The sequence below is a fragment of the Phalangium opilio genome, unplaced genomic scaffold (genome assembly GCF_054372755.1).
Source record: "Phalangium opilio isolate 3A_F unplaced genomic scaffold, DU_Popi_V2 ptg000390l_1, whole genome shotgun sequence".
Classification (NCBI taxonomy): domain Eukaryota; kingdom Metazoa; phylum Arthropoda; class Arachnida; order Opiliones; family Phalangiidae; genus Phalangium; species Phalangium opilio.
In genome coordinates this window covers 4,758,930-4,781,978 of record NW_028324234.1, presented here as the reverse complement: position 1 = coordinate 4,781,978, position 23,049 = coordinate 4,758,930, and the positions used below count along the sequence as shown (strand labels likewise).

The 23,049-nt window shown below is 47.3% G+C and overlaps 9 non-coding genes across 9 annotated transcripts; all 9 read left to right on the top strand.

The window, feature by feature from the left end:
- The first annotated feature begins 2,680 nt into the window (after positions 1-2,680).
- Positions 2,681-2,753, top strand: TRNAD-GUC (transfer RNA aspartic acid (anticodon GUC)). Its single transcript has one exon. It is a non-coding gene; the product is annotated as a tRNA-Asp (tRNA).
- A 1,394-nt stretch (positions 2,754-4,147) lies between these two features.
- On the top strand, positions 4,148-4,220 carry TRNAD-GUC (transfer RNA aspartic acid (anticodon GUC)). The gene has a single exon. It is a non-coding gene; the product is annotated as a tRNA-Asp (tRNA).
- A 1,685-nt stretch (positions 4,221-5,905) lies between these two features.
- TRNAD-GUC (transfer RNA aspartic acid (anticodon GUC)) lies at positions 5,906-5,978 on the top strand. Its single transcript has one exon. It is a non-coding gene; the product is annotated as a tRNA-Asp (tRNA).
- A 1,685-nt stretch (positions 5,979-7,663) lies between these two features.
- Positions 7,664-7,736, top strand: TRNAD-GUC (transfer RNA aspartic acid (anticodon GUC)). Its single transcript has one exon. It is a non-coding gene; the product is annotated as a tRNA-Asp (tRNA).
- A 1,685-nt stretch (positions 7,737-9,421) lies between these two features.
- TRNAD-GUC (transfer RNA aspartic acid (anticodon GUC)) lies at positions 9,422-9,494 on the top strand. The gene has a single exon. It is a non-coding gene; the product is annotated as a tRNA-Asp (tRNA).
- Positions 9,495-11,179: 1,685 nt separating this feature from the next.
- On the top strand, positions 11,180-11,252 carry TRNAD-GUC (transfer RNA aspartic acid (anticodon GUC)). Its single transcript has one exon. It is a non-coding gene; the product is annotated as a tRNA-Asp (tRNA).
- A 6,519-nt stretch (positions 11,253-17,771) lies between these two features.
- On the top strand, positions 17,772-17,844 carry TRNAD-GUC (transfer RNA aspartic acid (anticodon GUC)). Its single transcript has one exon. It is a non-coding gene; the product is annotated as a tRNA-Asp (tRNA).
- Positions 17,845-19,383: 1,539 nt separating this feature from the next.
- Positions 19,384-19,456, top strand: TRNAD-GUC (transfer RNA aspartic acid (anticodon GUC)). The gene has a single exon. It is a non-coding gene; the product is annotated as a tRNA-Asp (tRNA).
- A 1,685-nt stretch (positions 19,457-21,141) lies between these two features.
- On the top strand, positions 21,142-21,214 carry TRNAD-GUC (transfer RNA aspartic acid (anticodon GUC)). Its single transcript has one exon. It is a non-coding gene; the product is annotated as a tRNA-Asp (tRNA).
- Positions 21,215-23,049: the final 1,835 nt, after the last annotated feature.

Below are 23,049 nucleotides of genomic sequence, written 5' to 3'. Positions count from 1 at the left end.
TATAGCTTTTCCACAATACTTGACGACCATTTAATATTTGGGCTTCCGTGGCGCAATGGTTAGCGCGTTCAGCTGTTAACCGAAAGGGTAGTTGTTCGAGTCCACCCGGGAGAGGTGTTGTGGGGTCTCAGATGTAACGTAAAAAGCCAAAGTTTTTCCACAATACCTGACAACCATTTAATTTCTGAGCTTCCGTGGCTCAATGGTTAGCGCGTTCGGCTGTTAACCAATAGGTTGGTGGTTCGAGCCCATCCGGGAGCGGTGTTGTGATGTCTCAGATGTAACGTAAAAAGTCATAGCTTTTCCACAATACCTGACGACCATTTAATTTCCGGGCTTCCGTGGCTCAATGGTTAGCGCGTTCGGCTTTTAACCGAAAGTTTGGTGGTTCAAGCAGGTTCGGGAGCGGTGTTGTGAGGTCTCAAATGTAACGTAAAAGGTCATAACTTTTCCACAATACCTGACAGCCATTTAATTTCTGAGCTTCCGTGGCTCAATGGTTAGCGCGTTCGGCTGTTAACCAATAGGTTGGTGGTTCAAGCAGATTCGGGAGCGGTGTTGTGAATTCTCAGATGTAACGTAAAATGTCAGAGTTTTTCCACAATACCTGACGACAATTTAGTTTTTGGGCTTCCGTGGCGCAATGCTTAGCGCGCTCAGCTGTTATTCAAAAGGCTGGTGGTTTGAGCCCACCCGGGAGCAGTGTTGTGAGGTCTCAGATGTAACATAAAAAGTCATAGCTTTTCCACAATACCTGACGACCATTTAATTTTTGGGCTTCCGTGGCGCAATGGTTAGCGCGTTCAGCTGTTATTCAAAGACTGGTGGTTTGAGCCCTCCCGGGAGCGGTGTTGTGAGGTCTCAGATGTAACGTAAAATGTCAGAGTTTTTCACAGTACCTGACGACCATTTAATTTCCGGGCTTCCGTGGCTCAATGGTTAGCGCGTTCGGCTTTTAACCGAAAGTTTGGTGGTTCAAGCAGATTCGGAAGCGGTGTTGTGAGGTCTCAGATGTAACGTAAAAAGTCAGATTTTTCCACAATACCTGACGACCATTTAATTTTTGGGCTTCCGTGGCGCAATGGTTAGCGCGTTCGGCTGTTAATCGAAAGGGTAGTGGTTCGAGCCCACCCGGGAGAGGTGTTGTGGGGTCTCAGATGTAACGTAAAAAGCCAAAGTTTTTCCACAATACCTGACAACCATTTAATTTCTGAGCTTCCGTGGCTCAATGGTTAGCGCGTTCGGCTGTTAACCAATAGGTTGGTGGTTCGAGCCCATCCGGGATCGGTGTTGTGATGTCTCAGATGTAACGTAAAAAGTCATTGCTTTTCCACAATACCTGACGACCATTTAATTTCCGGGCTTCCGTGGCTCAATGGTTAGCGCGTTCGGCTTTTAACCGAAAGTTTGGTGGTTCAAGCAGGTTCGGGAGCGGTGTTGTGAGGTCTCAAATGTAACGTAAAAGGTCATAACTTTTCCACAATACCTGACAGCCATTTAATTTCTGAGCTTCCGTGGCTCAATGGTTAGCGCGTTCGGCTGTTAACCAATAGGTTGGTGGTTCAAGCAGATTCGGGAGCGGTGTTGTGAATTCTCAGATGTAACGTAAAATGTCAGAGTTTTTCCACAATACCTGACGACAATTTAGTTTTTGGGCTTCCGTGGCGCAATGCTTAGCGCGCTCAGCTGTTATTCAAAAGGCTGGTGGTTTGAGCCCACCCGGGAGCAGTGTTGTGAGGTCTCAGATGTAACATAAAAAGTCATAGCTTTTCCACAATACCTGACGACCATTTAATTTTTGGGCTTCCGTGGCGCAATGGTTAGCGCGTTCAGCTGTTATTCAAAGACTGGTGGTTTGAGCCCTCCCGGGAGCGGTGTTGTGAGGTCTCAGATGTAACGTAAAATGTCAGAGTTTTTCACAGTACCTGACGACCATTTAATTTCCGGGCTTCCGTGGCTCAATGGTTAGCGCGTTCGGCTTTTAACCGAAAGTTTGGTGGTTCAAGCAGATTCGGAAGCGGTGTTGTGAGGTCTCAGATGTAACGTAAAAAGTCAGATTTTTCCACAATACCTGACGACCATTTAATTTTTGGGCTTCCGTGGCGCAATGGTTAGCGCGTTCGGCTGTTAATCGAAAGGGTAGTGGTTCGAGCCCACCCGGGAGAGGTGTTGTGGGGTCTCAGATGTAACGTAAAAAGCCAAAGTTTTTCCACAATACCTGACAACCATTTAATTTCTGAGCTTCCGTGGCTCAATGGTTAGCGCGTTCGGCTGTTAACCAATAGGTTGGTGGTTCGAGCCCATCCGGGAGCGGTGTTGTGATGTCTCAGATGTAACGTAAAAAGTCATAGCTTTTCCACAATACCTGACGACCATTTAATTTCCGGGCTTCCGTGGCTCAATGGTTAGCGCGTTCGGCTTTTAACCGAAAGTTTGGTGGTTCAAGCAGATTCGGAAGCGGTGTTGTGAGGTCTCAGATGTAACGTAAAAAGTCAGATTTTTCCACAATACCTGACGACCATTTAATTTTTGGGCTTCCGTGGCGCAATGGTTAGCGCGTTCGGCTGTTAACCGAAAGGGTAGTGGTTCGAGCCCACCCGGGAGAGGTGTTGTGGGGTTTCAGATGTAACGTAAAAAGCCGAAGTTTTTCCACAATACCTGACGACCATTTAATTTTTGGGCTTCCGTGGCGCAATGGTTAGCGCGTTCGGCTGTCAACCGAAAGGTTAGTGGTTCGAGCCCACCCGGGAGAGTTGTTGTGGGGTCTCAGATGTAAAGAAAAAAGACATAACTTTTCCACAATACCTGACAACCATTTAATTTCTGAGCTTCCATGGCTCAATGGTTAGCGGGTTCGGCTGGTAAACAATAGGTTGGTGGTTCGAGCCCATCCGGGAAAGGTGTTGTGATGTCTCAGATGTAACGTAAAAACTTATAGCTTTTCCACAATACTTGACGACCATTTAATATTTGGGCTTCCGTGGCGCAATGGTTAGCGCGTTCAGCTGTTAACCGAAAGGGTAGTGGTTCGAGCCCACCCGGGAGAGGTGTTGTGGGGTCTCAGATGTAACGTAAAAAGCCAAAGTTTTTCCACAATACCTGACAACCATTTAATTTCTGAGCTTCCGTGGCTCAATGGTTAGCGCGTTCGGCTGTTAACCAATTGGTTGGTGGTTCGAGCCCATCCGGGAGCGGTGTTGTGATGTCTCAGATGTAACGTAAAAAGTCATAGCTTTTCCACAATACCTGACGACCATTTAATTTCTGGGCTTCCGTGGCTCAATGGTTAGCGCGTTCGGCTTTTAACCGAAAGTTTGGTGGTTCAAGCAGGTTCGGGAGCGGTGTTGTGAGGTCTCAAATGTAACGTAAAAGGTCATAACTTTTCCACAATACCTGACAGCCATTTAATTTCTGAGCTTCCGTGGCTCAATGGTTAGCGCGTTCGGCTGTTAACCAATAGGTTGGTGGTTCAAGCAGATTCGGGAGCGGTGTTGTGAATTCTCAGATGTAACGTAAAATGTCAGAGTTTTTCCACAATACCTGACGACAATTTAGTTTTTGGGCTTCCGTGGCGCAATGCTTAGCGCGCTCAGCTGTTATTCAAAAGGCTGGTGGTTCGAGCCCACCCGGGAGCAGTGTTGTGAGGTCTCAGATGTAACATAAAAAGTCATAGCTTTTCCACAATACCTGACGACCATTTAATTTTTGGGCTTCCGTGGCGCAATGGTTAGCGCGTTCAGCTGTTATTCAAAGACTGGTGGTTTGAGCCCTCCCGGGAGCGGTGTTGTGAGGTCTCAGATGTAACGTAAAATGTCAGAGTTTTTCACAGTACCTGACGACCATTTAATTTCCGGGCTTCCGTGGCTCAATGGTTAGCGCGTTCGGCTTTTAACCGAAAGTTTGGTGGTTCAAGCAGATTCGGAAGCGGTGTTGTGAGGTCTCAGATGTAACGTAAAAAGTCAGATTTTTCCACAATACCTGACGACCATTTAATTTTTGGGCTTCCGTGGCGCAATGGTTAGCGCGTTCGGCTGTTAACCGAAAGGGTAGTGGTTCGAGCCCACCCGGGAGAGGTGTTGTGGGGTCTCAGATGTAACGTAAAAAGCCGAAGTTTTTCCACAATACCTGACGACCATTTAATTTTTGGGCTTCCGTGGCGCAATGGTTAGCGCGTTCGGCTGTCAACCGAAAGGTTAGTGGTTCGAGCCCACCCGGGAGAGTTGTTGTGGGGTCTCAGATGTAAAGAAAAAAGACATAACTTTTCCACAATACCTGACAACCATTTAATTTCTGAGCTTCCATGGCTCAATGGTTAGCGGGTTCGGCTGGTAAACAATAGGTTGGTGGTTCGAGCCCATCCGGGAAAGGTGTTGTGATGTCTCAGATGTAACGTAAAAACTTATAGCTTTTCCACAATACTTGACGACCATTTAATATTTGGGCTTCCGTGGCGCAATGGTTAGCGCGTTCAGCTGTTAACCGAAAGGGTAGTGGTTCGAGCCCACCCGGGAGAGGTGTTGTGGGGTCTCAGATGTAACGTAAAAAGCCAAAGTTTTTCCACAATACCTGACAACCATTTAATTTCTGAGCTTCCGTGGCTCAATGGTTAGCGCGTTCGGCTGTTAACCAATTGGTTGGTGGTTCGAGCCCATCCGGGAGCGGTGTTGTGATGTCTCAGATGTAACGTAAAAAGTCATAGCTTTTCCACAATACCTGACGACCATTTAATTTCTGGGCTTCCGTGGCTCAATGGTTAGCGCGTTCGGCTTTTAACCGAAAGTTTGGTGGTTCAAGCAGGTTCGGGAGCGGTGTTGTGAGGTCTCAAATGTAACGTAAAAGGTCATAACTTTTCCACAATACCTGACAGCCATTTAATTTCTGAGCTTCCGTGGCTCAATGGTTAGCGCGTTCGGCTGTTAACCAATAGGTTGGTGGTTCAAGCAGATTCGGGAGCGGTGTTGTGAATTCTCAGATGTAACGTAAAATGTCAGAGTTTTTCCACAATACCTGACGACAATTTAGTTTTTGGGCTTCCGTGGCGCAATGCTTAGCGCGCTCAGCTGTTATTCAAAAGGCTGGTGGTTCGAGCCCACCCGGGAGCAGTGTTGTGAGGTCTCAGATGTAACATAAAAAGTCATAGCTTTTCCACAATACCTGACGACCATTTAATTTTTGGGCTTCCGTGGCGCAATGGTTAGCGCGTTCAGCTGTTATTCAAAGACTGGTGGTTTGAGCCCTCCCGGGAGCGGTGTTGTGAGGTCTCAGATGTAACGTAAAATGTCAGAGTTTTTCACAGTACCTGACGACCATTTAATTTCCGGGCTTCCGTGGCTCAATGGTTAGCGCGTTCGGCTTTTAACCGAAAGTTTGGTGGTTCAAGCAGATTCGGGAGCGGTGTTGTGAGGTCTCTGATGTAACGTAAAAAGTCAGATTTTTCCACAATACCTGACGACCATTTAATTTTTGGGCTTCCGTGGCGCAATGGTTAGCGCGTTCAGCTGTTATTCAAAGACTGGTTATTTGAGCCCTCCCGGTAGCGGTGTTGTGAGGTCTCAGATGTAACGTAAAATGTCAGAGTTTTTCACAGTACCTGACGACCATTTAATTACCGGGCTTCCGTGGCTCAATGGTTAGCGCGTTCGGCTTTTAACCGAAAGTTTGGTGGTTCAAGCAGATTCGGAAGCGGTGTTGTGAGGTCTCAGATGTAACGTAAAAAGTCAGATTTTTCCACAATACCTGACGACCATTTAATTTTTGGGCTTCCGTGGCGCAATGGTTAGCGCGTTCGGCTGTTAACCGAAAGGGTAGTGGTTCGAGCCCACCCGGGAGAGGTGTTGTGGGGTTTCAGATGTAACGTAAAAAGCCGAAGTTTTTCCACAATACCTGACGACCATTTAATTTTTGGGCTTCCGTGGCGCAATGGTTAGCGCGTTCGGCTGTCAACCGAAAGGTTAGTGGTTCGAGCCCACCCGGGAGAGTTGTTGTGGGGTCTCAGATGTAAAGAAAAAAGACATAACTTTTCCACAATACCTGACAACCATTTAATTTCTGAGCTTCCATGGCTCAATGGTTAGCGGGTTCGGCTGGTAAACAATAGGTTGGTGGTTCGAGCCCATCCGGGAAAGGTGTTGTGATGTCTCAGATGTAACGTAAAAACTTATAGCTTTTCCACAATACTTGACGACCATTTAATATTTGGGCTTCCGTGGCGCAATGGTTAGCGCGTTCAGCTGTTAACCGAAAGGGTAGTGGTTCGAGCCCACCCGGGAGAGGTGTTGTGGGGTCTCAGATGTAACGTAAAAAGCCAAAGTTTTTCCACAATACCTGACAACCATTTAATTTCTGAGCTTCCGTGGCTCAATGGTTAGCGCGTTCGGCTGTTAACCAATAGGTTGGTGGTTCGAGCCCATCCGGGAGCGGTGTTGTGATGTCTCAGATGTAACGTAAAAAGTCATAGCTTTTCCACAATACCTGACGACCATTTAATTTCCGGGCTTCCGTGGCTCAATGGTTAGCGCGTTCGGCTTTTAACCGAAAGTTTGGTGGTTCAAGCAGGTTCGGGAGCGGTGTTGTGAGGTCTCAAATGTAACGTAAAAGGTCATAACTTTTCCACAATACCTGACAGCCATTTAATTTCTGAGCTTCCGTGGCTCAATGGTTAGCGCGTTCGGCTGTTAACCAATAGGTTGGTGGTTCAAGCAGATTCGGGAGCGGTGTTGTGAATTCTCAGATGTAACGTAAAATGTCAGAGTTTTTCCACAATACCTGACGACAATTTAGTTTTTGGGCTTCCGTGGCGCAATGCTTAGCGCGCTCAGCTGTTATTCAAAAGGCTGGTGGTTCGAGCCCACCCGGGAGCAGTGTTGTGAGGTCTCAGATGTAACATAAAAAGTCATAGCTTTTCCACAATACCTGACGACCTTTTAATTTTTGGGCTTCCGTGGCGCAATGGTTAGCGCGTTCAGCTGTTATTCAAAGACTGGTGGTTTGAGCCCTCCCGGGAGCGGTGTTGTGAGGTCTCAGATGTAACGTAAAATGTCAGAGTTTTTCACAGTACCTGACGACCATTTAATTTCCGGGCTTCCGTGGCTCAATGGTTAGCGCGTTCGGCTTTTAACCGAAAGTTTGGTGGTTCAAGCAGATTCGGGAGCGGTGTTGTGAGGTCTCTGATGTAACGTAAAAAGTCAGATTTTTCCACAATACCTGACGACCATTTAATTTTTGGGCTTCCGTGGCGCAATGGTTAGCGCGTTCAGCTGTTATTCAAAGACTGGTTGTTTGAGCCCTCCCGGTAGCGGTGTTTTGAGGTCTCAGATGTAACGTAAAATGTCAGAGTTTTTCACAGTACCTGACGACCATTTAATTACCGGGCTTCCGTGGCTCAATGGTTAGCGCGTTCGGCTTTTAACCGAAAGTTTGGTGGTTCAAGCAGATTCGGAAGCGGTGTTGTGAGGTCTCAGATGTAACGTAAAAAGTCAGATTTTTCCACAATACCTGACGACCATTTAATTTTTGGGCTTCCGTGGCGCAATGGTTAGCGCGTTCGGCTGTTAACCGAAAGGGTAGTGGTTCGAGCCCACCCGGGAGAGGTGTTGTGGGGTTTCAGATGTAACGTAAAAAGCCGAAGTTTTTCCACAATACCTGACGACCATTTAATTTTTGGGCTTCCGTGGCGCAATGGTTAGCGCGTTCGGCTGTCAACCGAAAGGTTAGTGGTTCGAGCCCACCCGGGAGAGTTGTTGTGGGGTCTCAGATGTAAAGAAAAAAGACATAACTTTTCCACAATACCTGACAACCATTTAATTTCTGAGCTTCCATGGCTCAATGGTTAGCGGGTTCGGCTGGTAAACAATAGGTTGGTGGTTCGAGCCCATCCGGGAAAGGTGTTGTGATGTCTCAGATGTAACGTAAAAACTTATAGCTTTTCCACAATACTTGACGACCATTTAATATTTGGGCTTCCGTGGCGCAATGGTTAGCGCGTTCAGCTGTTAACCGAAAGGGTAGTGGTTCGAGCCCACCCGGGAGAGGTGTTGTGGGGTCTCAGATGTAACGTAAAAAGCCAAAGTTTTTCCACAATACCTGACAACCATTTAATTTCTGAGCTTCCGTGGCTCAATGGTTAGCGCGTTCGGCTGTTAACCAATAGGTTGGTGGTTCGAGCCCATCCGGGAGCGGTGTTGTGATGTCTCAGATGTAACGTAAAAAGTCATAGCTTTTCCACAATACCTGACGACCATTTAATTTCCGGGCTTCCGTGGCTCAATGGTTAGCGCGTTCGGCTTTTAACCGAAAGTTTGGTGGTTCAAGCAGGTTCGGGAGCGGTGTTGTGAGGTCTCAAATGTAACGTAAAAGGTCATAACTTTTCCACAATACCTGACAGCCATTTAATTTCTGAGCTTCCGTGGCTCAATGGTTAGCGCGTTCGGCTGTTAACCAATAGGTTGGTGGTTCAAGCAGATTCGGGAGCGGTGTTGTGAATTCTCAGATGTAACGTAAAATGTCAGAGTTTTTCCACAATACCTGACGACAATTTAGTTTTTGGGCTTCCGTGGCGCAATGCTTAGCGCGCTCAGCTGTTATTCAAAAGGCTGGTGGTTCGAGCCCACCCGGGAGCAGTGTTGTGAGGTCTCAGATGTAACATAAAAAGTCATAGCTTTTCCACAATACCTGACGACCTTTTAATTTTTGGGCTTCCGTGGCGCAATGGTTAGCGCGTTCAGCTGTTATTCAAAGACTGGTGGTTTGAGCCCTCCCGGGAGCGGTGTTGTGAGGTCTCAGATGTAACGTAAAATGTCAGAGTTTTTCACAGTACCTGACGACCATTTAATTTCCGGGCTTCCGTGGCTCAATGGTTAGCGCGTTCGGCTTTTAACCGAAAGTTTGGTGGTTCAAGCAGATTCGGGAGCGGTGTTGTGAGGTCTCTGATGTAACGTAAAAAGTCAGATTTTTCCACAATACCTGACGACCATTTAATTTTTGGGCTTCCGTGGCGCAATGGTTAGCGCGTTCAGCTGTTATTCAAAGACTGGTTGTTTGAGCCCTCCCGGTAGCGGTGTTTTGAGGTCTCAGATGTAACGTAAAATGTCAGAGTTTTTCACAGTACCTGACGACCATTTAATTACCGGGCTTCCGTGGCTCAATGGTTAGCGCGTTCGGCTTTTAACCGAAAGTTTGGTGGTTCAAGCAGATTCGGAAGCGGTGTTGTGAGGTCTCAGATGTAACGTAAAAAGTCAGATTTTTCCACAATACCTGACGACCATTTAATTTTTGGGCTTCCGTGGCGCAATGGTTAGCGCGTTCGGCTGTTAACCGAAAGGGTAGTGGTTCGAGCCCACCCGGGAGAGGTGTTGTGGGGTTTCAGATGTAACGTAAAAAGCCGAAGTTTTTCCACAATACCTGACGACCATTTAATTTTTGGGCTTCCGTGGCGCAATGGTTAGCGCGTTCGGCTGTCAACCGAAAGGTTAGTGGTTCGAGCCCACCCGGGAGAGTTGTTGTGGGGTCTCAGATGTAAAGAAAAAAGACATAACTTTTCCACAATACCTGACAACCATTTAATTTCTGAGCTTCCATGGCTCAATGGTTAGCGGGTTCGGCTGGTAAACAATAGGTTGGTGGTTCGAGCCCATCCGGGAAAGGTGTTGTGATGTCTCAGATGTAACGTAAAAACTTATAGCTTTTCCACAATACTTGACGACCATTTAATATTTGGGCTTCCGTGGCGCAATGGTTAGCGCGTTCAGCTGTTAACCGAAAGGGTAGTGGTTCGAGCCCACCCGGGAGAGGTGTTGTGGGGTCTCAGATGTAACGTAAAAAGCCAAAGTTTTTCCACAATACCTGACAACCATTTAATTTCTGAGCTTCCGTGGCTCAATGGTTAGCGCGTTCGGCTGTTAACCAATAGGTTGGTGGTTCGAGCCCATCCGGGAGCGGTGTTGTGATGTCTCAGATGTAACGTAAAAAGTCATAGCTTTTCCACAATACCTGACGACCATTTAATTTCCGGGCTTCCGTGGCTCAATGGTTAGCGCGTTCGGCTTTTAACCGAAAGTTTGGTGGTTCAAGCAGGTTCGGGAGCGGTGTTGTGAGGTCTCAAATGTAACGTAAAAGGTCATAACTTTTCCACAATACCTGACAGCCATTTAATTTCTGAGCTTCCGTGGCTCAATGGTTAGCGCGTTCGGCTGTTAACCAATAGGTTGGTGGTTCAAGCAGATTCGGGAGCGGTGTTGTGAATTCTCAGATGTAACGTAAAATGTCAGAGTTTTTCCACAATACCTGACGACAATTTAGTTTTTGGGCTTCCGTGGCGCAATGCTTAGCGCGCTCAGCTGTTATTCAAAAGGCTGGTGGTTCGAGCCCACCCGGGAGCAGTGTTGTGAGGTCTCAGATGTAACATAAAAAGTCATAGCTTTTGTACAATACCTGACGACCTTTTAATTTTTGGGCTTCCGTGGCGCAATGGTTAGCGCGTTCAGCTGTTATTCAAAGACTGGTGGTTTGAGCCCTCCCGGGAGCGGTGTTGTGAGGTCTCAGATGTAACGTAAAATGTCAGAGTTTTTCACAGTACCTGACGACCATTTAATTTCCGGGCTTCCGTGGCTCAATGGTTAGCGCGTTCGGCTTTTAACCGAAAGTTTGGTGGTTCAAGCAGATTCGGGAGCGGTGTTGTGAGGTCTCTGATGTAACGTAAAAAGTCAGATTTTTCCACAATACCTGACGACCATTTAATTTTTGGGCTTCCGTGGCGCAATGGTTAGCGCGTTCAGCTGTTATTCAAAGACTGGTTGTTTGAGCCCTCCCGGTAGCGGTGTTTTGAGGTCTCAGATGTAACGTAAAATGTCAGAGTTTTTCACAGTACCTGACGACCATTTAATTACCGGGCTTCCGTGGCTCAATGGTTAGCGCGTTCGGCTTTTAACCGAAAGTTTGGTGGTTCAAGCAGATTCGGAAGCGGTGTTGTGAGGTCTCAGATGTAACGTAAAAAGTCAGATTTTTCCACAATACCTGACGACCATTTAATTTTTGGGCTTCCGTGGCGCAATGGTTAGCGCGTTCGGCTGTTAACCGAAAGGGTAGTGGTTCGAGCCCACCCGGGAGAGGTGTTGTGGGGTTTCAGATGTAACGTAAAAAGCCGAAGTTTTTCCACAATACCTGACGACCATTTAATTTTTGGGCTTCCGTGGCGCAATGGTTAGCGCGTTCGGCTGTCAACCGAAAGGTTAGTGGTTCGAGCCCACCCGGGAGAGTTGTTGTGGGGTCTCAGATGTAAAGAAAAAAGACATAACTTTTCCACAATACCTGACAACCATTTAATTTCTGAGCTTCCATGGCTCAATGGTTAGCGGGTTCGGCTGGTAAACAATAGGTTGGTGGTTCGAGCCCATCCGGGAAAGGTGTTGTGATGTCTCAGATGTAACGTAAAAACTTATAGCTTTTCCACAATACTTGACGACCATTTAATATTTGGGCTTCCGTGGCGCAATGGTTAGCGCGTTCAGCTGTTAACCGAAAGGGTAGTGGTTCGAGCCCACCCGGGAGAGGTGTTGTGGGGTCTCAGATGTAACGTAAAAAGCCAAAGTTTTTCCACAATACCTGACAACCATTTAATTTCTGAGCTTCCGTGGCTCAATGGTTAGCGCGTTCGGCTGTTAACCAATAGGTTGGTGGTTCGAGCCCATCCGGGAGCGGTGTTGTGATGTCTCAGATGTAACGTAAAAAGTCATAGCTTTTCCACAATACCTGACGACCATTTAATTTCCGGGCTTCCGTGGCTCAATGGTTAGCGCGTTCGGCTTTTAACCGAAAGTTTGGTGGTTCAAGCAGGTTCGGGAGCGGTGTTGTGAGGTCTCAAATGTAACGTAAAAGGTCATAACTTTTCCACAATACCTGACAGCCATTTAATTTCTGAGCTTCCGTGGCTCAATGGTTAGCGCGTTCGGCTGTTAACCAATAGGTTGGTGGTTCAAGCAGATTCGGGAGCGGTGTTGTGAATTCTCAGATGTAACGTAAAATGTCAGAGTTTTTCCACAATACCTGACGACAATTTAGTTTTTGGGCTTCCGTGGCGCAATGCTTAGCGCGCTCAGCTGTTATTCAAAAGGCTGGTGGTTCGAGCCCACCCGGGAGCAGTGTTGTGAGGTCTCAGATGTAACATAAAAAGTCATAGCTTTTCCACAATACCTGACGACCTTTTAATTTTTGGGCTTCCGTGGCGCAATGGTTAGCGCGTTCAGCTGTTATTCAAAGACTGGTGGTTTGAGCCCTCCCGGGAGCGGTGTTGTGAGGTCTCAGATGTAACGTAAAATGTCAGAGTTTTTCACAGTACCTGACGACCATTTAGTTTCCGGGCTTCCGTGGCTCAATGGTTAGCGCGTTCGGCTTTTAACCGAAAGTTTGGTGGTTCAAGCAGATTCGGGAGCGGTGTTGTGAGGTCTCTGATGTAACGTAAAAAGTCAGATTTTTCCACAATACCTGACGACCATTTAATTTTTGGGCTTCCGTGGCGCAATGGTTAGCGCGTTCAGCTGTTATTCAAAGACTGGTTGTTTGAGCCCTCCCGGGAGCGGTGTTGTGAGGTCTCAGATGTAACGTAAAATGTCAGAGTTTTTCACAGTACCTGACGACCATTTAATTACCGGGCTTCCGTGGCTCAATGGTTAGCGCGTTCAGCTGTTAACCGAAAGGGTAGTGGTTCGAGCCCACCCGGGAGAGGTGTTGTGGGGTCTCAGATGTAACGTAAAAAGCCAAAGTTTTTCCACAATACCTGACGACCATTTAATTTTTCGGCTTCCGTGGCGCAATGGTTAGCGCGTTCGGCTGTTAACCGAAAGGTTAGTGGTTCGAGCCCACCCGGGAGAGGTGTTGTGGGGTCTCAGATGTAACGAAAAAAGTCATAACTTTTCCACAATACCTGACAACCATTTAATTTCTGAGCTTCCGTGGCTCAATGGTTAGCGCGTTCGGCTGTTAACCGAAAGGTTAGTGGTTCGAGCCCACCCGGGAGAGGTGTTGTGGGGTCTCAGATGTAACGAAAAAAGTCATAACTTTTCCACAATACCTGACGACCATTTAATTTCTGAGCTTCGGTGGCTCAATGGTTAGCGCGTTCGGCTGTTAACCAATAGGTTGGTGGTTCAAGCAGTTTCGGGAGCGGTGTTGTGAATTCTCAGATGTAACGTAAAATGTCAGAGTTTTTCCACAATACCTGACGACAATTTAGTTTTTGGGCTTCCGTGGCGCAATGGTTAGCGCGCTCAGCTGTTTTTCAAAAGGCTGGTGGTTCGAGCCCACTCCGGAGCAGTGTTTTGAGGTCTCAGATGTAACATAGAAAGTCATAGCTTTTCCACGATACCTGACGACCATCTAATTTTTGGGCTTCCGTGGCACAATGGTTAGCACGTTCGGCTGTTAACCGAAAGGTTAGTGGTTTGAGCCCATCCGGGAGCGGTGTTGTGAGGTCTCAGATGTTACGTAAAAAGTCAAAGTTTTTCCACAATACCTGACGACCATATAATTTTTGGGCTTCCGTGGCGCAATGGTTAGCGCGCTCAGGTGTTATTTAAAAGGTTGGTGGTTCGAGCCCACCCGGGGCAGTGTTGTGAGGTCTCAGATGTAACGTAAAAAGTCATAGCTTTTCCACAATACCTGACGACCATTTAATTTTTGGGCTTCCGTGGCGCAATGGTTAGCGCGTTCAGCTGTTATTCAAAGACTGGTTGTTTGAGCCCTCCCGGGAGCGGTGTTGTGAGGTCTCAGATGTAACGTAAAATGTCAGAGTTTTTCACAGTACCTGACGACCTTTTAATTTCCGGGCTTCCGTGGCTCAATGGTTAGCGCGTTAGGCTTTTAACCGAAAGTTTGGTGGTTCAAGCAGATTCGGGAGCGGTGTTGTGAGGTCTCAGATGTAACGTAAAAGGTCATAACTTTTCCACAATACCTGACAGCCATTTAATTTCTGAGCTTCCGTGGCTCAATGGTTAGCGCGTTCGGCTGTTAACCAATAGGTTGGTGGTTCAAGCAGATTCGGGAGCGGTGTTGTGAATTCTCAGATGTAACGTAAAATGTCAGAGTTTTTCCACAATACCTGACGACAATTTAGTTTTTGGGCTTCCGTGGCGCAATGCTTAGCGCGCTCAGCTGTTATTCAAAAGGCTGGTGGTTCGAGCCCACCCGGGAGCAGTGTTGTGAGGTCTCAGATGTAACATAAAAAGTCATAGCTTTTCCACAATACCTGACGACCTTTTAATTTTTGGGCTTCCGTGGCGCAATGGTTAGCGCGTTCAGCTGTTATTCAAAGACTGGTGGTTTGAGCCCTCCCGGGAGCGGTGTTGTGAGGTCTCAGATGTAACGTAAAATGTCAGAGTTTTTCACAGTACCTGACGACCATTTAGTTTCCGGGCTTCCGTGGCTCAATGGTTAGCGCGTTCGGCTTTTAACCGAAAGTTTGGTGGTTCAAGCAGATTCGGGAGCGGTGTTGTGAGGTCTCTGATGTAACGTAAAAAGTCAGATTTTTCCACAATACCTGACGACCATTTAATTTTTGGGCTTCCGTGGCGCAATGGTTAGCGCGTTCAGCTGTTATTCAAAGACTGGTTGTTTGAGCCCTCCCGGGAGCGGTGTTGTGAGGTCTCAGATGTAACGTAAAATGTCAGAGTTTTTCACAGTACCTGACGACCATTTAATTACCGGGCTTCCGTGGCTCAATGGTTAGCGCGTTCAGCTGTTAACCGAAAGGGTAGTGGTTCGAGCCCACCCGGGAGAGGTGTTGTGGGGTCTCAGATGTAACGTAAAAAGCCAAAGTTTTTCCACAATACCTGACGACCATTTAATTTTTCGGCTTCCGTGGCGCAATGGTTAGCGCGTTCGGCTGTTAACCGAAAGGTTAGTGGTTCGAGCCCACCCGGGAGAGGTGTTGTGGGGTCTCAGATGTAACGAAAAAAGTCATAACTTTTCCACAATACCTGACAACCATTTAATTTCTGAGCTTCCGTGGCTCAATGGTTAGCGCGTTCGGCTGTTAACCGAAAGGTTAGTGGTTCGAGCCCACCCGGGAGAGGTGTTGTGGGGTCTCAGATGTAACGAAAAAAGTCATAACTTTTCCACAATACCTGACGACCATTTAATTTCTGAGCTTCGGTGGCTCAATGGTTAGCGCGTTCGGCTGTTAACCAATAGGTTGGTGGTTCAAGCAGTTTCGGGAGCGGTGTTGTGAATTCTCAGATGTAACGTAAAATGTCAGAGTTTTTCCACAATACCTGACGACAATTTAGTTTTTGGGCTTCCGTGGCGCAATGGTTAGCGCGCTCAGCTGTTTTTCAAAAGGCTGGTGGTTCGAGCCCACTCCGGAGCAGTGTTTTGAGGTCTCAGATGTAACATAGAAAGTCATAGCTTTTCCACGATACCTGACGACCATCTAATTTTTGGGCTTCCGTGGCACAATGGTTAGCACGTTCGGCTGTTAACCGAAAGGTTAGTGGTTTGAGCCCATCCGGGAGCGGTGTTGTGAGGTCTCAGATGTTACGTAAAAAGTCAAAGTTTTTCCACAATACCTGACGACCATATAATTTTTGGGCTTCCGTGGCGCAATGGTTAGCGCGCTCAGGTGTTATTTAAAAGGTTGGTGGTTCGAGCCCACCCGGGGCAGTGTTGTGAGGTCTCAGATGTAACGTAAAAAGTCATAGCTTTTCCACAATACCTGACGACCATTTAATTTTTGGGCTTCCGTGGCGCAATGGTTAGCGCGTTCAGCTGTTATTCAAAGACTGGTTGTTTGAGCCCTCCCGGGAGCGGTGTTGTGAGGTCTCAGATGTAACGTAAAATGTCAGAGTTTTTCACAGTACCTGACGACCTTTTAATTTCCGGGCTTCCGTGGCTCAATGGTTAGCGCGTTAGGCTTTTAACCGAAAGTTTGGTGGTTCAAGCAGATTCGGGAGCGGTGTTGTGAGGTCTCAGATGTAACGTAAAAAGTCAGATTTTTCCACAATACCTGACGACCATTTAATTTTTGGGCTTCCGTGGCGCAATGGTTAGCGCGTTCGGCTGTTAACCGAAAGGGTAGTGGTTCGAGCCCACCCGGGAGAGTTGTTGTGGGGTCTCAGATGTAAAGAAAAAAGACATAACTTTTCCACAATACCTGACAACCATTTAATTTCTGAGCTTCCATGGCTCAATGGTTAGCGGGTTCGGCTGGTAAACAATAGGTTGGTGGTTCGAGCCCATCCGGGAAAGGTGTTGTGATGTCTCAGATGTAACGTAAAAACTTATAGCTTTTCCACAATACTTGACGACCATTTAATATTTGGGCTTCCGTGGCGCAATGGTTAGCGCGTTCAGCTGTTAACCGAAAGGGTAGTGGTTCGAGCCCACCCGGGAGAGGTGTTGTGGGGTCTCAGATGTAACGTAAAAAGCCAAAGTTTTTCCACAATACCTGACAACCATTTAATTTCTGAGCTTCCGTGGCTCAATGGTTAGCGCGTTCGGCTGTTAACCAATAGGTTGGTGGTTCGAGCCCATCCGGGAGCGGTGTTGTGATGTCTCAGATGTAACGTAAAAAGTCATAGCTTTTCCACAATACCTGACGACCATTTAATTTCCGGGCTTCCGTGGCTCAATGGTTAGCGCGTTCGGCTTTTAACCGAAAGTTTGGTGGTTCAAGCAGGTTCGGGAGCGGTGTTGTGAGGTCTCAAATGTAACGTAAAAGGTCATAACTTTTCCACAATACCTGACAGCCATTTAATTTCTGAGCTTCCGTGGCTCAATGGTTAGCGCGTTCGGCTGTTAACCAATAGGTTGGTGGTTCAAGCAGATTCGGGAGCGGTGTTGTGAATTCTCAGATGTAACGTAAAATGTCAGAGTTTTTCCACAATACCTGACGACAATTTAGTTTTTGGGCTTCCGTGGCGCAATGCTTAGCGCGCTCAGCTGTTATTCAAAAGGCTGGTGGTTCGAGCCCACCCGGGAGCAGTGTTGTGAGGTCTCAGATGTAACATAAAAAGTCATAGCTTTTCCACAATACCTGACGACCATTTAATTTTTGGGCTTCCGTGGCGCAATGGTTAGCGCGTTCAGCTGTTATTCAAAGACTGGTGGTTTGAGCCCTCCCGGGAGCGGTGTTGTGAGGTCTCAGATGTAACGTAAAATGTCAGAGTTTTTCACAGTACCTGACGACCATTTAATTTCCGGGCTTCCGTGGCTCAATGGTTAGCGCGTTCGGCTTTTAGCCGAAAGTTTGGTGGTTCAAGCAGATTCGGGAGCGGTGTTGTGAGGTCTCTGATGTAACGTAAAAAGTCAGATTTTTCCACAATACCTGACGACCATTTAATTTTTGGGCTTCCGTGGCGCAATGGTTAGCGCGTTCAGCTGTTATTCAAAGACTGGTTGTTTGAGCCCTCCCGGGAGCGGTGTTGTGAGGTCTCAGATGTAACGTAAAATGTCAGAGTTTTTCACAGTACCTGACGACCATTTAATTTCCGGGCTTCTGTGGCTCAATGGTTAGCGCGTTCGGCTTTTAACCGAAAGTTTGGTGGTTCAAGCAGATTCGGAAGCGGTGTTGTGAGGTCTCAGATGTAACGTAAAAAGTCAGATTTTTCCACAATACCTGACGACCATTTAATTTTTGGGCTTCCGTGGCGCAATGGTTAGCGCGTTCGGCTGTTAACCGAAAGGGTAGTGGTTCGAGCCCACCCGGGAGAGGTGTTGTGGGGTCTCAGATGTAACGTAAAAAGCCGAAGTGTTTCCACAATACCTGACGACCATTTAATTTTTGGGCTTCCGTGGCGCAATGGTTAGCGCGTTCGGCTGTCAACCGAAAGGTTATTGGTTCGAGCCCACCCGGGAGAGTTGTTGTGGGGTCTCAGATGTAAAGAAAAAAGACATAACTTTTCCACAATACCTGACAACCATTTAATTTCTGAGCTTCCATGGCTCAATGGTTAGCGGGTTCGGCTGGTAAACAATAGGTTGGTGGTTCGAGCCCATCCGGGAAAGGTGTTGTGATGTCTCAGATGTAACGTAAAAACTTATAGCTTTTCCACAATACTTGACGACCATTTAATATTTGGGCTTCCGTGGCGCAATGGTTAGCGCGTTCAGCTGTTAACCGAAAGGGTAGTGGTTCGAGCCCACCCGGGAGAGGTGTTGTGGGGTCTCAGATGTAACGTAAAAAGCCAAAGTTTTTCCACAATACCTGACAACCATTTAATTTCTGAGCTTCCGTGGCTCAATGGTTAGCGCGTTCGGCTGTTAACCAATAGGTTGGTGGTTCGAGCCCATCCGGGAGCGGTGTTGTGATGTCTCAGATGTAACGTAAAAAGTCATAGCTTTTCCACAATACCTGACGACCATTTAATTTCCGGGCTTCCGTGGCTCAATGGTTAGCGCGTTCGGCTTTTAACCGAAAGTTTGGTGGTTCAAGCAGGTTCGGGAGCGGTGTTGTGAGGTCTCAAATGTAACGTAAAAGGTCATAACTTTTCCACAATACCTGACAGCCATTTAATTTCTGAGCTTCCGTGGCTCAATGGTTAGCGCGTTCGGCTGTTAACCAATAGGTTGGTGGTTCAAGCAGATTCGGGAGCGGTGTTGTGAATTCTCAGATGTAACGTAAAATGTCAGAGTTTTTCCACAATACCTGACGACAATTTAGTTTTTGGGCTTCCGTGGCGCAATGCTTAGCGCGCTCAGCTGTTATTCAAAAGGCTGGTGGTTCGAGCCCACCCGGGAGCAGTGTTGTGAGGTCTCAGATGTAACATAAAAAGTCATAGCTTTTCCACAATACCTGACGACCATTTAATTTTTGGGCTTCCGTGGCGCAATGGTTAGCGCGTTCAGCTGTTATTCAAAGACTGGTGGTTTGAGCCCTCCCGGGAGCGGTGTTGTGAGGTCTCAGATGTAACGTAAAATGTCAGAGTTTTTCACAGTACCTGACGAACATTTAATTTCCGGGCTTCCGTGGCTCAATGGTTAGCGCGTTCAGCTGTTATTCAAAGACTGGTGGTTTGAGCCCTCCCGGGAGCGGTGTTGTGAGGTCTCAGATGTAACGTAAAATGTCAGAGTTTTTCACAGTACCTGACGACCATTTAATTTCCGGGCTTCTGTGGCTCAATGGTTAGCGCGTTCGGCTTTTAACCGAAAGTTTGGTGGTTCAAGCAGATTCGGAAGCGGTGTTGTGAGGTCTCAGATGTAACGTAAAAAGTCAGATTTTTCCACAATACCTGACGACCATTTAATTTTTGGGCTTCCGTGGCGCAATGGTTAGCGCGTTCGGCTGTTAACCGAAAGGGTAGTGGTTCGAGCCCACCCGGGAGAGGTGTTGTGGGGTCTCAGATGTAACGTAAAAAGCCGAAGTGTTTCCACAATACCTGACGACCATTTAATTTTTGGGCTTCCGTGGCGCAATGGTTAGCGCGTTCGGCTGTCAACCGAAAGGTTATTGGTTCGAGCCCACCCGGGAGAGTTGTTGTGGGGTCTCAGATGTAAAGAAAAAAGACATAACTTTTCCACAATACCTGACAACCATTTAATTTCTGAGCTTCCATGGCTCAATGGTTAGCGGGTTCGGCTGGTAAACAATAGGTTGGTGGTTCGAGCCCATCCGGGAAAGGTGTTGTGATGTCTCAGATGTAACGTAAAAACTTATAGCTTTTCCACAATACTTGACGACCATTTAATATTTGGGCTTCCGTGGCGCAATGGTTAGCGCGTTCAGCTGTTAACCGAAAGGGTAGTGGTTCGAGCCCACCCGGGAGAGGTGTTGTGGGGTCTCAGATGTAACGTAAAAAGCCAAAGTTTTTCCACAATACCTGACAACCATTTAATTTCTGAGCTTCCGTGGCTCAATGGTTAGCGCGTTCGGCTGTTAACCAATAGGTTGGTGGTTCGAGCCCATCCGGGAGCGGTGTTGTGATGTCTCAGATGTAACGTAAAAAGTCATAGCTTTTCCACAATACCTGACGACCATTTAATTTCCGGGCTTCCGTGGCTCAATGGTTAGCGCGTTCGGCTTTTAACCGAAAGTTTGGTGGTTCAAGCAGGTTCGGGAGCGGTGTTGTGAGGTCTCAAATGTAACGTAAAAGGTCATAACTTTTCCACAATACCTGACAGCCATTTAATTTCTGAGCTTCCGTGGCTCAATGGTTAGCGCGTTCGGCTGTTAACCAATAGGTTGGTGGTTCAAGCAGATTCGGGAGCGGTGTTGTGAATTCTCAGATGTAACGTAAAATGTCAGAGTTTTTCCACAATACCTGACGACAATTTAGTTTTTGGGCTTCCGTGGCGCAATGCTTAGCGCGCTCAGCTGTTATTCAAAAGGCTGGTGGTTCGAGCCCACCCGGGAGCAGTGTTGTGAGGTCTCAGATGTAACATAAAAAGTCATAGCTTTTCCACAATACCTGACGACCATTTAATTTTTGGGCTTCCGTGGCGCAATGGTTAGCGCGTTCAGCTGTTATTCAAAGACTGGTGGTTTGAGCCCTCCCGGGAGCGGTGTTGTGAGGTCTCAGATGTAACGTAAAATGTCAGAGTTTTTCACAGTACCTGACGAACATTTAATTTCCGGGCTTCCGTGGCTCAATGGTTAGCGCGTTCGGCTTTTAACCGAAAGTTTGGTGGTTCAAGCAGATTCGGAAGCGGTGTTGTGAGGTCTCAGATGTAACGTAAAAAGTCAGATTTTTCCACAATACCTGACGACCATTTAATTTTTGGGCTTCCGTGGCGCAATGGTTAGCGCGTTCAGCTGTTATTCAAAGACTGGTTGTTTGAGCCCTCCCGGTAGCGGTGTTGTGAGGTCTCAGATGTAACGTAAAATGTCAGAGTTTTTCACAGTACCTGCCGACCATTTAATTACCGGGCTTCCGTGGCTCAATGGTTAGCGCGTTCGGCTTTTAACCGAAAGTTTGGTGGTTCAAGCAGATTCGGAAGCGGTGTTGTGAGGTCTCAGATGTAACGTTAAAAGTCAGATTTTTCCACAATACCTGACGACCATTTAATTTTTGGGCTTCCGTGGCGCAATGGTTAGCGCGTTCGGCTGTTAACAGAAAGGGTAGTGGTTCGAGCCCACCCGGGAGAGGTGTTGTGGGGTTTCAGATGTAACGTAAAAAGCCGAAGTTTTTCCACAATACCTGACGACCATTTAATTTTTGGGCTTCCGTGGCGCAATGGTTAGCGCGTTCGGCTGTCAACCGAAAGGTTAGTGGTTCGAGCCCAACCGGGAGAGTTGTTGTGGGGTCTCAGATGTAAAGAAAAAAGACATAACTTTTCCACAATACCTGACAACCATTTAATTTCTGAGCTTCTATGGCTCAATGGTTAGCGGGTTCGGCTGGTAAACAATAGGTTGGTGGTTCGAGCCCATCCGGGAAAGGTGTTGTGATGTCTCAGATGTAACGTAAAAACTTATAGCTTTTCCACAATACTTGACGACCATTTAATATTTGGGCTTCCGTGGCGCAATGGTTAGCGCGTTCAGCTGTTAACCGAAAGGGTAGTGGTTCGAGCCCACCCGGGAGAGGTGTTGTGGGGTCTCAGATGTAACGTAAAAAGCCAAAGTTTTTCCACAATACCTGACAACCATTTAATTTCTGAGCTTCCGTGGCTCAATGGTTAGCGCGTTCGGCTGTTAACCAATAGGTTGGTGGTTCGAGCACATCCGGGAGCGGTGTTGTGATGTCTCAGATGTAACGTAAAAAGTCATAGCTTTTCCACAATACCTGACGACCATTTAATTTCCGGGCTTCCGTGGCTCAATGGTTAGCGCGTTCGGCTTTTAACCGAAAGCTTGGTGGTTCAAGCAGGTTCGGGAGCGGTGTTGTGAGGTCTCAAATGTAACGTAAAAGGTCATAACTTTTCCACAATACCTGACAGCCATTTAATTTCTGAGCTTCCGTGGCTCAATGGTTAGCGCGTTCGGCTGTTAACCAATAGGTTGGTGGTTCAAGCAGATTCGGGAGCGGTGTTGTGAATTCTCAGATGTAACGTAAAATGTCAGAGTTTTTCCACAATACCTGACGACAATTTAGTTTTTGGGCTTCCGTGGCGCAATGCTTAGCGCGCTCAGCTGTTATTCAAAAGGCTGGTGGTTCGAGCCCACCCGGGAGCAGTGTTGTGAGGTCTCAGATGTAACATAAAAAGTCATAGCTTTTCCACAATACCTGACGACCTTTTAATTTTTGGGCTTCCGTGGCGCAATGGTTAGCGCGTTCAGCTGTTATTCAAAGACTGGTGGTTTGAGCCCTCCCGGGAGCGGTGTTGTGAGGTCTCAGATGTAACGTAAAATGTCAGAGTTTTTCACAGTACCTGACGACCATTTAATTTCCGGGCTTCCGTGGCTCAATGGTTAGCGCGTTCAGCTTTTAACCGAAAGTTTGGTGGTTCAAGCAGATTCGGGAGCGGTGTTGTGAGGTCTCTGATGTAACGTAAAAAGTCAGATTTTTCCACAATACCTGACGACCATTTAATTTTTGGGCTTCCGTGGCGCAATGGTTAGCGCGTTCAGCTGTTATTCAAAGACTGGTTGTTTGAGCCCTCCCGGGAGCGGTGTTGTGAGGTCTCAGATGTAACGTAAAATGTCAGAGTTTTTCACAGTACCTGACGACCATTTAATTACCGGGCTTCCGTGGCTCAATGGTTAGCGCGTTCAGCTGTTAACCGAAAGGGTAGTGGTTCGAGCCCACCCGGGAGAGGTGTTGTGGGGTCTCAGATGTACCGTAAAAAGCCAAAGTTTTTCCACAATACCTGACGACCATTTAATTTTTCGGCTTCCGTGGCGCAATGGTTAGCGCGTTCGGCTGTTAACCGAAAGGTTAGTGGTTCGAGCCCACCCGGGAGAGGTGTTGTGGGGTCTCAGATGTAACGAAAAAAGTCATAACTTTTCCACAATACCTGACAACCATTTAATTTCTGTTCTTCCGTGGCTCAATGGTTAGCGCGTTCGGCTGTTAACCGAAAGGTTAGTGGTTCGAGCCCACCCGGGAGAGGTGTTGTGGGGTCTCAGATGTAACGAAAAAAGTCATAACTTTTCGACAATACCTGACGACCATTTAATTTCTGAGC